Here is a 10083-nt window from a genome sequence, read left to right on the forward strand (position 1 = left end):
TGACTGAGGTAACAATTACTGCGCTTGTTGTTGATATGGTGGCTGAGAGAGCGGAAGCTAGCCGCCAACGCGTATTTGACCGTTGATCTAACGAGAAACATTTGGATGGAGCGCCGGAGGCTGCTCAGAAGCACATTAGGTCAAAAAAATGGCAAACTTCTCGGGTATAAAATTACCCATGTCTTCAAAGTTGTGGCGCCCCACAGAGCATGCACTGGAGCCCACCGCTGGCTAACTTCCAGTTTGTCCCCCGGCTAACTTTCACAAGGATGAAATGATTTAATCATGAGGCTCCACCAGACTTTCCCAATGGATCTAAATCCGATACTCACTTTGTTGGGGTTGTGACACACATTCACGCACACGCGCACACACACAAAATGTATCCACTGTTTTACAGCCGGTTCTTTCATAATTCAAACTTCAGGGTAAAAGTATTTTTGGGCCCCAGTGCATCACATGATGTTGTGATGACACTGTCATGATGACTGACTGGCCACTTGGTGAAGTTGGCTTCAAAGCCTGAGGGCTTGGTGCAGGCCAGTGAGCGTGGCCATGGAGGGGAGGCCTGAGGAGAATAGGTAGGATTCTTCGGATTTCAATCAAATATATACAGTGTGAACTATGTAGTGTTTTGAATGTTTTTTGTAAAGCCCTCTGTACATGTAAGATATGATTGATAAGACCTTTTGATTTTGCAGACAGGATTTAATCATTATTTCACTCTGATGGTGTCAGAACTCATAATGCACACACCACAGTGCCTTCTGTCCCCCTTTCAGGAAGAAAGTAAAGAACAGTTGCATAAAAAACTAATGATTTTATATCGTCATACAGCGGAAAAACGGACCGCAGCGACAGCTTCATCAGACGGCCACATGATTATTACAGGGCACCCAGTTCCCAAAGTGCTGAGTCACTGAGATCTTCTGCCACTTTAGACTTGCCTGTCACTGTCACTCAGTCCGACGCCTGATGTAGCAGGATCGTCCAGCTCTGCAGGCCCTGGTCGTTTCTTCAAGGGGTTCAAAGCCGGAGCTGCACCTTGTTCTTTCCCGGAGTGCAAAGTTCATGATTTACTAACTGTACACAATGTCTAACAGAGTCACTGCTACAGTTAGACACGCATAATAAACCTTGTAATGTCCTCAAAAACACTCTCATAACCATAAAGCCAAGTAGTTACAATAGTATGAATAGAGTGATGTTTTTCCAGTGTACTACTGGGTCCGGGCAATCGCAATTTACAGTCAGCTGTTATGAATAATGGCAACTAATAACTGACAGCAGAGCGAGAATACAGCCGGGGGAAATAGGAATGATATCTTATGATCTTCACATGTACAGTTTGTGTACACAGTACATTTACACAACAGCTCACTTAGCTCAGAAACATTGTGGGCCGATCTTTTAACTCGTCCGCACCTGTCTTCGGTGTCTGAAAGCCTCAACAGAATGAAGCGTCATTTAACGTCACTTCTTTTCTCTGCCGTGGACGTGGTGTCTCTTCAGGAGCCGTTGTTGTTGAGGATAAAATTCGCTTTGCTGAAAATTCTTCTGCTTAGCAGAGAGTATTTCTGCAACAGTGGCGTGGGCAGACTTTTTGAAGGGCAGGGGCAAAAAGAAGGGCACTTTAGTGTGCATTTTGGCTCCCAAGAGGGCACTTTAGCGCATGTTTTGGCTCCCAAGAAGGCACTTTAGCGCATGTTTTGGCTCCCAAGAGGGCAGTTTATCATATTTTAACCAGCCAAGGGGGCAGTTTAGTGTGTTTTGCCAACCAAAAGGGCACTTTGGCACGCTTTTTTGGCTCCCAAGAAGGCACTTTAGCAAATGTTTTGGCTCCCAAGAGGGCAGTTTATCATATTTTAACCAGCCAAGGGGGCAGTTTAGTGTGTTTTGCCAACCAAAAGGGCACTTTGGCACGCTTTTTTGGCTCCCAAGAAGGCACTTTAGCGCACGTTTTGGCTCCCAGGAGGGCACTTTAGCGCTCGTTTTTCAACAATTGGCCCCCCATCGTGCACATCACTGTTCTGCAAAACAGTACATTGACGTCTTGGACATAGCGCCGGATCTGTTACTTCTTCACACCCGTTTTATAAATGTTTCAAACTAAAATTATGTCCCGATCTTACAAAATGCACCTTTAAAATCGAGCACGTTCTTGCTGGTTTCTACAAATTTGACCACCCTCAGCCTCCAGTGTCATTTGCAGTGAGTTTGTGGACAAGTAAAAAAGAAAAAGATCTGGGCGCCGCTTAGCTCAGTGGGTAGAGTGGGCGTCCCATGTACAGAGGCTTTGTCCTCGCTGCAGCGGCCCCGGGTCCGAGTCCCGGCCAGGGGCCCTTCGCTGCGCATCACTCCCTCCTCCTCTCTCTTAACCAGTTTCCTGTCATGTTTTCAGCTGTTCTGTCAACGAAGATAAATGCCAAGAAAATATACTTAAAAATAAATAAATGAACAAATAAGTAAAGGAAAGATCTGCACACCCAAAAATATCCTGTTTGAAGGACTTTAATTTGAAATGTATCAAGGTCGTATCAAGGCAGGTTCACAGCATGTAGAAAGGCTGTGGAAGCTTAAGGCCCCTGAAATGGCATTATTCATTTCCCCACAGCAGCAAATCAGATCACGCTGGTCCACAGCTGTCACTGGGCCTCGAAATCAAAATGAATTGCGTCCAGTGGGACTTTAATTAGCTTTGCACTGATGCCAGCGACAGTTATGACACCCGTTATTTTATAATGAGGATTAGCTCATATTGGAAATTAATAGCCTTTTGATTGACACAATCAAATTGAAATAGAAACATATAGAAAGGATGTGTCTGCGACCCTAATGGCCTTCAAGACTGGCAGACTGATTGCATTTTTTTTTCTCTTTGAACCCTCTTTTATCATCCGTGGGCACCTGCGATAGGAAGTCCATTGTGGAGAATCATTTAGCCACACTTCCCAGACGGTCGGTCAAAAAGTGATGTTTTTGATTAACAGCTAGGTGCGGGGCCGAGCACATGTATTTCACTGCCGGGACGGAGGAGCGGCAGTGAGAGGGACAGAATGATAAAAACAAGCCTGTCAAAGTTTGGAAGACTTTTTTTCGCGTCAAGAGGACGAAGCTATCTGCAAAGGGTCGGTCGGTCATTGTTTGTCACTGTCTGAGGTGTTGATTGGAGTGTTGTTTGTCTGACCAAAGATTGATAAAAAGCTGCTTTTTTGATGTGTGTAGCTTTATTTAAGCGCGAATTTAACATTGGATAGAAGTGATGCAAACATAATAACACCAGATCCACCCTGGCAAAGCACAACCCCTTCTCCATGTCCGTTGACAATTCCATTGTCTCACCATCACACCCAGGTAAGGAGCCTGGGTGTCATCCTGGACGGCACCTTAACCTTTGAAGCCCACATCAATAATGTTACCCGGTCTGCATACTTCCATCTACGCAACATCAACCGCCTCCGTCCCTCACTCACACTAGCCTGCACTGCTATTCTCATAAACACCCTGGTTACATGTCGTCTGGACTACTGCAATTCTCTCCTCCATGGTCTTCCTCGGAAATCACTCCATAAACTCCAACTGGTCCAGAATGCAGCTGCGCATATCATCAGCAGAACTCCCTATCAAATCCCGCATCGATATTATCAAGATTCGACTCCCCACTTTCAAGATCCTTCATAACCTGGCACCATCATATCTCGCTGAACTGATCCATACTCACACACCCTCCCGCACCCTCCGATCCTCTTCTACCATCCAGCTCTTTACCCCATCTGCCAACCTAACCACCATGGGGTCATGAGCTTTCAGCCGATCCGCCCCCAGCCTCTGGAACTCTCTCCCACTAGACATTTGCACTTCTGACACTGTCCAACCATCCATCCATCCATTGTCAACCGCTTATCCAGAATCGGGTCGCAGGGGCAGCAGCTTCAGTAGCGAGTCCCAGACATCCCTTTCCCCGGCCACATTGGCTAACTCTGACTGGGGAATCCCCAGACGCTCCCAGGCCAGAGAAGAGATATAATCCCTCCACCTGGTCCTGGGTCTACCCCTAGGTCTCCTCCCAGTTGGACGTGCCAGGAACACCTCCCTAGGAAGGCGCCCTGGTGGCATCCTCATCAGATGCCCAAACCACCTCAACTGGCTCCTTTCCACGCAGAGGAGCAGCGGCTCTACTCCGAGTCCCTCCCGGATGGCTGAGCTTCTCACCCTATCTCTAAGGGAGACCCCAGCCACCCTGCGAAGAAAACCCATTTCGGCTGCTTGTACCCGTGATCTCATTCTTTCGGTCATGACCCATCGCTCATGACCATAGGTGAGGGTAGGGACGAAGATTGAGCGGTAGATCGAGAGCTTTGCCTTTCGGCTCAGCTCCCTTTTCGTCACAACCGTGTGGTGAAGCGCGTGCAACACCGCACCCGCTGCTCCGACTCTCCTGTCAATCTCACGCCCCATCATCCCCTCACTCGTGAACAAAACCCCGAGGTACTTGAACTCCTTCACTTGGGGCAAGGACACATTCCCCACCTTCTGACACTGTCTCCACTTTTAAATCTCGACTGAAAACACACTTATCCCGCGTGGCTTACTCTGTATCTGCCTAATCATATAATCACACTCCTGCCTATTCTCCATTCCACTCTATGGCACCATTCTCACCCCGGAAGCTCAGCCCTGCCTAACCCGGCCCGGTTGACTTCTTGACTTCTTGTATGGTGAGGACTGCAGAGTCTGAACCCTGCGCACACTCTTTCCCATTCCTTATTCTTATCTATTGCACTATTCTCACCCCGGAAGCTCAGCCCTGCCTAACCCGACCCGGTTGACTTCCTGTTTGGTGAGGACTGCAGAGTCTGAATTCTGTGCCGAGACGGCACCATGTAATTGCATCCTCTTACTTATCTATTTATTTGCACTAAGTTGTCCTGTACTTCTGCTGTCTTTTGTTGTACTGTTGTTGTTATGTGCGGTGTCCTTGAGTGCTCTGAAAGGCGCCTTCAAATAAAATGCATTATTATTATTATTATTATTATTATTATTATTGTTGTTGTTATTATTATCATTATTATTATTATTATTATTCGCACCTTTTGGCCATTTTCAAGCAGAGGTGTCCTCGAAAAGCATCGGGACCCGGGTGACAAATATTGTCAGAAGCCAGCACACGATACTGTTGTTGTTTGTCTGAGATAAGATAAGTGAGCAGAAGCCTGTAGCATTTGAGGAAAACACAAGTGGTTCTTGTTGCTTGTAGAAAAAAAGAAAGAAAGAGGAGAGAAAGAAAGCAGTTTTTGTTTACAGTCGACGCTAATCACAAGAAACACTTTGTCATACCGGGCTGTAATGAATTGCATTTCTAATGTCATCGTATTGAAATGTTTCCTGTTTACATTTACATTTAGGCCTTCTACTTTCTCACCTCTCTCACTCGGAGCAGTGCAACCTTTCGGAGGCTAAACAGTGAGGAGTGAGAGGAGAAAACACAGGCTCAGGTACACGGGGAGTAATAATGGCTAATGGAACACAGGCGAGGAGCAAACTGTGACCTCGACTCCTTCAGCACGTCCTCTTGGATTTCATGGCCCACAGCCGAGCAGTTTTTAGATCGCCGTCGCTGCACTCGTGGGAGAAAAAAGCTCTGATAAATCAACCGCGTGCTTGCGAAACAGCGGAAAAATTCCCACTGCTCAAAAATCCCTCTTAAACCTGCTAAGATCAGGCTATATCGTGCAATGGGAATGTGTAAACTCAGCGCAAAGTGACGACAAGTGATGACACTTTTGTAGCGGGGAATATCACAGAAGCAGTTTTGAGTCAAATAAAGGCTAAAACTTTGACTTCAAGTGTTTTGATTCAATGTAAATGTTCCTTTACATGAACCAAATTAAGGTATAGTACACTTGAAGTCAGTGTTTCAGGCACAACGGGGTCCTCGAAGGTTCATAGGTGTGTAGCCGAAATCAAAATTAAGGTCGAACTGGAAAATGTGAAACAAGCGCTTGTGTCATCACGACTGAGTGCTCGCGGGTTGAAACGTCAAACCATCCTTTTTTTTTTTTTTCCTTTTTTTTTTCTGTGGTCTTCTCTCGTAACCCAGTTACAACAGCTGAACAGCATGAGGGACCTTCATACAGGTCACTGAAGTTCATTTGGTCGGCTGACACGGCCTGCTGTTCTCCAGATGGACGGTGAGACTGAGCAGAACGCCCTCAGAGACTTCCTGGAGGGAGAATCTATTGAAGCAGAGGATGACTTTTGATTAATCTCTCGGCATCAGAGGGACAAGGAGGCATTCTTTTCAAGTTGCGGTGATGAACAAGGCCCAAAGGTTAATGCCATCTTATGTCTGTTCCGGGCGATCATAAAGGAACTTGTGTATCTTTACCAGCGATGAGGAACCTTTTTTGTCTCGCCAGTGTTGGATTAGTATACTGGTCCATTACACCTCTTATATAATGTCTGCTTCGACAGCGGCGTTAGAGAAATATTTTCTTCATGCTAATTTATGCACATATATTTGCCGGTGCAGTTTTAAGGCTTGTACATCTGATCGTGTCAGAAGCTTTTGCAAACATCCAGACGGCGATTCCAGATGGATGTTTTAATTTTACTGTTCAGGCTCCGCGCACTGTAAGTTCTTTTATTCTGCACACGAGCAGCACATGAAATGCTTTGTTCAGCTGTAGCAGGCAAAAATAACATGTGACGTGTTCAAAAAGGATCATTTTATTTTCATCGTATGTACTTTGATTGCAGCGATCATCTTACTGTTCGGGTCAGTTCAGGTTTTTTTGCTTTTTTTTTTTAACAAAAGCCACACTTACCTTAAAAAATGTGAATACGTATGTAAAATGATGTGTTAATAAGATATATATTTAGTGTGTCTTTTACAGGGGCACCAAAATCTGGTTTAATAAACAAGTATGCGTGTATGTATTAAAGTAATTCAAAGTAATCTTTTTAAACAAATTTCTTCAATGCAGCTGCAACAGCTTCTTTTTGTCAGTGGATGACAAAATTGGCGCCGTATATTCGACATTCTTTGCAGAAACAAGAAAAACAAACGGATGAAAAGGATAAATTTCAGTCTTCTGTTTCATGCCCACACAGCATTTTATTGAAATCACAGAAACTGCCCCGGATTGCTTCGCCGTACTTCCGACAGGAAACACAAGGATTGTCGCTCATCCTTGGAACAAATCACATTTTCGGCGACGAGTCTGCAAAGTGATGATGTGTCAGTGTTGTATTCAGGTATTGTTGTCAAAGCCGAGAGAGGCCGTGAAATATATGAATGTATGAATGACTATAGAGCGTTGAGTGTCAGACTTCAGATGTAGCAGCGTAATGCTTGTATAGCACAATGTAACATGCGTGCGACACACATTTTTGTGAGGCGTGTGGAGGGTATGTGCTTCTATTTTTGTGTGCCTATTCAGTATGAATGCTCTCTCTTCAAATATGAAGCACGTTATTCATGTTTTTTTTGCAGGCGAGGTTATTTGCTTTCCCCCCTTTAGGTATTTTGTTCCCAAGTGCTGCAGCGACCTGCACCTGTCACCTGAAAAGATGCTGATTATAACAACATAATGATCCACGACACCAGCAGGCTAATAACACGGCTGACCTCACCTCCTCCTTTGACATTTCATATCTAAAAAGGTCATGTCAAGCAGATTTGAAACCGTACCTGAAAAAAGAAATGAGACGAATGTAACTTGTTGCCCGTGAGTTTTGATTTAACATCCCGACAACATATCGACAAAACGCATCCCGGAGGCGAGATGTTGTTTTTCCTCGACACCCCTTTAGTTTGAAGATTTGGATCGTGGTTGTGTTTTCATCTTTTGTCTCAGCTGTTGAGAACTCAAGAGTCCTTTTCTCCTCTCGTAGCCGTCTCCTGCGTGCAGAAGCTAATTAAGATGCGGCTGCTGCTGCTCGTGCCGTGTTGAATATGATGAGGACACTGGGAAGGTTTTCTTTCTTACCTTTTGTCCACAGCACATTTGGATATGCGGAGAAATTGTGTGATTGATGTATATTTTATTTCTAATCTTACGTTTCCTTCCGGCCCTAATGCAGAAACTCCTGCACGAACCCTTTTATTTCATCGCAGCAGAGGACAGATAAGAAGTCAGTACAGACAGAGCTAAACAAATAAGAGTCTATTGTTCAAGGAAGAGGCTTTTTTTCCCTGGCTTTGCGGGCTCTCTCTTTTGAAAAAGAATTCAACACAAAATTCTTGAAATCATCAAACTAACAGGGGTGTCCAGGTGTATTAGGCGGCCTTGTGTAAGTTGTAATTATATAAGGTGTTGACAGCCTGACAGTGGTGCCGATTACCCTTCAAAGGGAGCTGCTAATGACCGGATTCTCTTCTTTTTTCTGTGGAGAAGCAGCTCTTCTACATTGCAATCATTCTTCGTGTCGTCAAAGTAGCTTCCGTCCTCATTTCATCCAGAACCCAGCGTTGCATCTGACGAGCAGGGCCACTGCTTTTATAAGCCGATCCTGCATTTCATCTGGTAGTTTCCAGCCACGCGGATAGTTTAAATTTCATCTGTCCTGGTTCTGAGAAATCTGCTTCTGGGATTTTTTTCAGCCAGCCCAATAAAAATGGACGCTAATGGACGTAAATGGAATTTGATTTGTTGTACTCACATAATTCAGACTGCGTTTTTTTCATTTGATTTCAGTCCACTAACTCGGCCCGGAAGTCATAATCACTTTAGCCAATTCCGTGTTGGATGTCTTTTGTTTGTTACGGTTTTTGCCCTCACCGATCAGCAGTGAATGCCACAAAGCCCTGCTGATGAAAATTTCCAGTGCGGATGTGAAGATTCACTGAACATTTACCATAGAAATATTGTCGATTGAAGAATATCATGTAAGGGCTGTTGACGGACATCTCAAGGTCACTCGAACAGCAGAACACTTCATTTGTTTTGGGGTCGAGACACAGCGGCATGTTAAAGCAGAGAGACATTGAAGCATGAAAGCAGAAAGCCAAAGTTGAAGAGCATAACACGTATACACGTATTTGTTGGAGGACGAAGAGAAAAGGATTTTGTCCCACTGCGGCGGTGGAATCATTTTTCCATGGCCTACTTAATCACATTTATTATCTACTTTAATAGAATTGTATCACACAAGGACTGGGTCTTAAATAATTTACCCATTAAAAAAAAAAAAAAAGGCAGAGAGAGGCTGCAAATGTGCGTAAACAGTGAATTCAGCGATGCAGCCTCAGTGAACATTAAGCACTGAAGTGTTCAGCGAGGCAGAGAATTGATTGGACATGGGCAGTTACTGAAAATGGTTCGGTACGACGCGTAGACACGACTGAATGGAAATACCGCGGGTATTAAAACTACGGCCTCGTCAGTGGTGGTCATTGTAGAGGGAGGGGGGGAATCGCTTGTGACGCGAGCGCTGAGCATTCTGACGGGAACTGCTTCTGCTAATCACTTTAAAGAAACCTATCATGAGTGAAAAGGTCAATTTATAGTAAATTACACTAACAGGCAATGAAAATGAATCAGTCGCAACTTAATAATGGCCATCCCTGCGTTGTTTATGAATGAACGGCACAGTATGTTTGGTATAGATCAACTTTAAACGACTTAATAACGTTTGTAAAGCATTTCATTGTTGCTTGATGGTGAAAAAAGTAAAAAGTCTAACTATACATTTGGCATTTTGTTAATGACGGTTATTATAAAGCGCTACCCTGCTGTGTGGATCACAGCTGAGGTGTGCTGGCGTAGATTATCAACGGGTTGTCGTTATTTCTCTCAGCTGTCGAAGGTGAGATAACCATTCGTGCATGTCGTGCAGGATCCCTTGGTCAAAAACCGGAGATGGATGGATGGATGGATGGATGGATGGATGGATGGATGGATGGATGGATGGATGGATGGATGGATGGATGGATGGATGGATGGATGGATGGATGGATGGATGGATAGATAGATAGATAGATAGATAGATAGATAGATAGATAGATAGATAGATAGATAGATAGATAGATAGATAGATAGATAGATAGATAGATAGATAGAATTACTTTAATGATCCCAG

This window comes from Sparus aurata, chromosome 22 (genome assembly GCF_900880675.1).
Source record: "Sparus aurata chromosome 22, fSpaAur1.1, whole genome shotgun sequence".
NCBI classification, from domain to species: domain Eukaryota; kingdom Metazoa; phylum Chordata; class Actinopteri; order Spariformes; family Sparidae; genus Sparus; species Sparus aurata.